We start from the raw sequence: 6,000 nt of genomic DNA, 5'->3' as shown, positions 1-6,000 counted from the left end.
ATGGTTTGGGACTTTCAATACATGAAGATATAATTTATAACAAATACAACACAATGGTGGGGAAACACTGTATGCTTTTGATGTTAAGTTGGTAACACATCAACCATGATTGTTATGGATTTAGGATGTTAAATCCAAGCCCCATGTTAACCAAAAAATATATCTGAAAAATGCATACAGAAAAATATAAGAAAGAACTCGAAATGGCACATTTTAATAGATCAAATAAATGTAGATGTAGGCATTAATGGAATGATTGAGGAACAAAATAACAGTATAAGACTTATGCAGACCATATAGCAAACTGTTAGAAGAGTGTTCTTCTTTATTAATAGTCATTTTAAATATAAATAAACTAAACCCTCCACACAAAGTCAAAGATTGGTAGAGTGGATATAAAAGCATGACCCGAATATATGCTGTTTACAAGGTAGAAATAGGTTGAAAGTGAAAGGATGGGAAAGAAAACTTATATCATACAAGGAGCAACCAGAAGAGAGCTGGGGTAATTATATTCGATATTAGCTATACTATCCTAAGGTAAAAAGCCTTTAAGTCAAAAAACAGTTTTGAGGACCAAAGAAAGTCACTATATACTGATAAAAGAACAAATTAATGAGAAGACATAGTAGCTATAAATATGCAAATACTAAACAAAAAAGCCTTACAATATATGAAGCGAATATTGACAGATTTGAAGGGAGAAACATTCAGTCCTACATAGTAGAATCTCCTACTTCATAGTAGGAGATTTCAATATATCACTTTCAATAATGGATAGAAAGAACATCTAGACAGTACATCAGTAAGGAAGATTAGACTCAATGACATGATAAACCAATAAAATCTAACAGAAATATATAGAACAATTCACCCAATAGCAACAGAATATAACATTCTTCTCCAGTGTACACGGATCATTCTCCAGTATAGATCATATGTTAGTCACAAAAGAAGTATCAATAAATTTAAAAATATTGAAATTATACAATGTATCTTCTCTGACTACAATGGAATGAAGCTAGAAATCAAGAACAAAGGGAGAACTGAGAAATTCACAACTATGTGGAAAATAAACAACACACTCCTAAACAGACAATGTTTCAGAGAAGAAATCACATCACAAATTAGGAAATGCCATGAGGCAAATGGAAATGAAAGGACAACAACATATCATAATTTATGAGAGGCAGCAAAGGCAGTGCTGAGAGGGTGGGAAATTTAGAGTTCTGTATGTTTACATTATGAAAGAAGAAAGATCTTATACCAAACACCTAACCCCATAAATGGAGGATCCAGAAAAAGAAGAGCAAACTAAATGCAAAAGGAGCAGAAAGAAGGAAATAACAAAGGTTAAAGTGGAGATCAATGATATATAGTATTAAAATATAGAATCAAAGAAAAGTTGGTATTTTGAAAAGAATAATAAAATCAACAAAACTTGAGATAGAACAGCAAATATCAAAAGAGAAAGGATGCAAATAACTAAAATAAGAAATGAAAGGGGAATTCAATACTACTGACCTGCCACAAAGATAATTATAAAAGGATATTATGAAAAATTATATCCCAATAAATTAAAAATTTAGATGAATTGGAAAAAACTCCTAGAAACACAAAACTACCTATACTGACTCAAGAAGAAACAGATCTCAACAGACAAATAACAAGAGATTTAATCACTAATTTTAAAAAAATCAACAAAGAATAGCCCAGGACTAGTTGGCTTCACTGGTGAATTTTACCTAACAATCCAAGAAGAGATAGCACCAATCCTGCTCAAACTCTTCCAAAAATTTGAAGAAGTGGGGACACATCCCAATTCATTCTATAAAGCCATCATCATTTTAATATCAAAGCCATAAAAGGATTTCAAAAGAAAAAAAAAATTACAGACTAATGCCCCTTATGAATTTAGATGCAAAAATACTCATGAAAAATACTAGCAAACCAAATCCAACAGCACATTTAAAAATATATACACCATGATCAAGTGGGATTTTTCTCAGATATGCAAGACTAAATATAAGGAAATCAATTAATGTTCAATCACCACCTTAATAGAATGGGGAAAAAAAGTCACACAATCATCTCAATATTCAGAAAACTAGAAATATGAGGATACCGTCTCAACATGATAGAGGGTGTATATGAAAAACTTACAGTGATCATACTCAATGGTCAAAGAATGAATGCTTCTCGTGTATGATCAGGAATAAGAAGATAATGCCCACTGTCACCACTGTCACTCAACATTGTACTGGAAGTTCTAGGCAGAGAAACTAGGCAAGAAAAGGAAACAAATGGCATACAGAATGGAAAGGAGAAAGACAACTTTCCTATTGTCAGATGACATAATCTCATATATAGAAAATCCTGAAAAATCTGCAACAAAGATACTAGAGGTAGGAGAGGAGGTAGAGAAATTGGGCTACCTATGCACTGCTGGTGGGGATGTATAATGGTATAGCTGCTATGGAAGACAATTTGGCAGTTCCTTAGAATACTAAATATCAAGCAAGAATATCACTACTCAGTATATATGCAGAAGAGCTGAAAGCAGTGGAATGAACAGATATTTGCACACCAATATCACAGCAGCATTATTCACAATTGCCAAAAGGTGGAAACAATCCAAGTGCCCGTCAACAGATGAATGGATTAACAAAATATGGTATATACATATGATGGAATATTATACAGTAGTAAGATAAAATGACATCCTGAAGCACATGACAAGATGGATAAGCCTTGTGGAGGACATAATGCTGAGTGAAATGTCAGACACAGGAGGATAGATAACATATGATTCCACTTTTGTGAACATGGTAAAGATAAAATCAGAGGCTTATAATACAGAATATAGGGGACCTAGAGATCCACAGAGATGATCATATGATTTTTCCCTTTCAATTTGTTAATGTGCTGTATTACATTAAATGCTTTTCTTATGTTGAACCATGTTTGTATTTCTGGTATAAACCCCACTTGGTCGTGGTATATAATTCTTTCAATGTGCTGTTGGATTTGATTTGCTAATATTTTTGTTGAGAATTTTTGTAACTATGTTCATTAGGGAGATTGGTCATGTAGTTTTCCTTTCTTGTAGCATGTTTATCCGGTTTTGGTATTGAAGTGATATTACCTTCATAAAACGAGTTAAGTAGTGTTCCTTTTCCCTCATTTTTTTGGAAAAGTTTGATTAGGATTAGAATTCTTTTTGGAATGTTTGATAAAATTTCCCTGTGAAACCATCTAGTCCTGGATTTTTCCTTGTAGGAAGATTTTTGATGATGGTTTAACTCTCTTTACTTGTGATTGTCTGGTTGAGATCTTCTATTTCTTCTTTGGTTGGTGTAGTAGTTTGCTTTTGTGTTTCCAGGAATTTGTCCATTCCATCCAAGTTGTCTGGTTTGTTGGCATATAGTTGTTCATAGTATCCTCTTATGTTTTTTTTTTTAATTTCTTCAGGATCTGTAGTAATGATCCCCCTCTCATTTCTCATTTTTTTCATTTGAATCTTCTCTCTTTTTTCTTTGTCAGTCTTGATAGTGGCCCGTCAATTTTACTGCATTTTCTGGAAGAACCAACTTTTGGTTTTATTGATTCTTTCTATTGTTCTTTTGTTCTCCAATTCATTTAACTCTGCTTTAATCTTTGTTATTTCTCTTCTTCTATTTGTTTTGGGGCTAGTTTGATGCTCCTTTTCAAGTTCCTCCAGGTGAGCAGTTAAGTCCTCAATTTTTGCTATTTCTTCTTTTCTAATAGAGGCATTTAAGGCAATAAATTTCCCTCTGAGCACAGACTTTGCCACATCCCATAAATTGTGATAAGCTGTATTCTCATTTCATTCATCTCCAGATAACTACAGATTTCTCTAACAATTTCTTCTTTGATCCACTCATTGGTTAAGAGTATGTTATTAATCTCTATATATTTGTGAAAGTTTTTGTTCTTTGGTAGTTGATTTCCAGCTTCACACTGATTAGAGAAAGTGCTTTGAATAATTTCAATGCCTGTAAATTTACAAAGATATGCTTTGTGCCCAGCATATGATTTATCCTGGAGAATGTCCCATGAGCACTAGAGTAGAATGTATATCCTGGTGCTTTGAGGTATACGTGTCTTTTAGGTCTAATTTATTTATCAAATTGTTTAAGTTCTCTAATTACTTGTTGATCCTCTGTCTGGTTGTTCTCTCTATAGAGGAGAGTGGTGTATTGAAGTCTCCTACTATTATTATTGAAACATCTATTGCTCCCTTCAGTTTTGCCAATGTCTGTCTTATGTACTTTGGCACTCCTTGACTGGTAGCATAGACATTTATGACTGTTACTTCTCCTTGATTAATTGTTCCTTTCCTAATATATAGTGTCCTTCTTTGCTTCTTATGATGTCTTTTCATTTAAAATCTATTTTGTCTGATATTACTATAGCTACTCTTGCTCTCTTATGTTATAGTTTGCATGGAATATCTTTTTCAGTCTTTTTACTTTCAACCTATTTGTATCCTTATGTCTAAAATGAGTCTCTTGCAAGCAGCATAGAGCTGGATTATATTTCATAATCCATTCTGGCAATCTGTATCTTTTAATTGGTAGGTTTAGTCCCTCAATATTCAAAGTTACTACTATAAAGGCATTCTTTGAATCTGCCGTCTTATCCTTTGGATTATACTTGTCAGATTTTTATGTTCTTTTCCCTCTTTCTCTTTTTATCCTTTAGGTCACCTTTACTGATACTCTTAAATTCTGTACCTGCCTCCAGACCTTCCTCTCCCATCTTTATTTTTTTCAACCTGTAGAACTTCCTTTAGTATTTCTTGTAGAGCTGGTCTCTTGTTGACATATTCTCACAGCATTTTTTTGTTTGTGAAAATTTTAGTCTCTCCCTCAGTTTTGAGGGAAAATTTGGCTGGGTACCGAATTTTGGGCTGGAAGTCTTTCTCTTTCAGAACCTTAAATAAATCATACCACTGCCTTCTAGCCTCCATAGTGACTGTTGATTAGTCTAAACTCATTCTTATGTGGTTTCCCTTGTATATAGCAAATTGTTTTTCACCTGCTGCTTTCAAGAAATTTTTGCTTCTCTTCAACATTTGACAGACTGATTAGTATGAGTCTTGGGGAAGGCCTATTTGGATTTATTCCATTTGGAATTTGTTGGGTTTCATTGATTTGCATATTTATGTCTTTTATAAAGGTTGGGAAGTTTTCTCTGATTATGTCCTCCACTAATATTCCTAGCCCTTTTCTCTTCTCCTTCTGGGACATGATGATTCTTACATTTGTGTGCTTTGTTTTGTCTGCCATGTCCCTGACATCTAATTCAAATTTTTCCATCTTTTCTTGCCATTTGCTCTTTTAGGTGTTCAAAATCAGTTGTCCTATCCTCTAGTTCACTTACTACTTCTTCTGACTCTTCAAATCTGCTGTTGTGTGTCTCTAGTGTATTTTTTATTTTGCCTACAGCACCTTTAACTTCTGTGATATCTGCTATTTTTCTATTCCTATTCTTTCAAATTCCTCTTTATGCTCTTCTAGTGTCCTCTTGTTCTCCTTTATGTCATTAGCCATCCCACTGATTTAATTTAGTTAAGTTAAATCAATATCTTTGATTAATTGTTTCAAAGTCTGTGTCTCCTCCAGTGTTTTGATTTGGTTATTAGACTGGACTGTATCTGTCTGCATCTTCATATGGTTATTGATCTTCTGTTGTCTTCATGGACATGTAAATGTCTTGATAGGGTTACTCTGGATGTTGATTTCCTTCAGCAGTCTAAAGCTTTGTATTTGCAGGACAGGTATGGAGCAGGATGTGGTGCATGCGGAGGGGCACAACAGTGCTGTGGTGGGTTGTGGTACATATATATGCACAGGTTGGGGACACTGTGCTGGTGCCCGTGAGCCTGGGGAGTGGGTCATAGGGTTGTGGACATTCAGTGCAGGTCATGGGGTACAGCTCAGGCAGGTATTGGAGCACAGAAGGGTGCAGTGTGGG

Source organism: Tamandua tetradactyla, chromosome 16 (assembly GCF_023851605.1).
Source record: "Tamandua tetradactyla isolate mTamTet1 chromosome 16, mTamTet1.pri, whole genome shotgun sequence".
NCBI classification, from domain to species: domain Eukaryota; kingdom Metazoa; phylum Chordata; class Mammalia; order Pilosa; family Myrmecophagidae; genus Tamandua; species Tamandua tetradactyla.
This window is presented reverse-complemented; position numbering follows the sequence as displayed.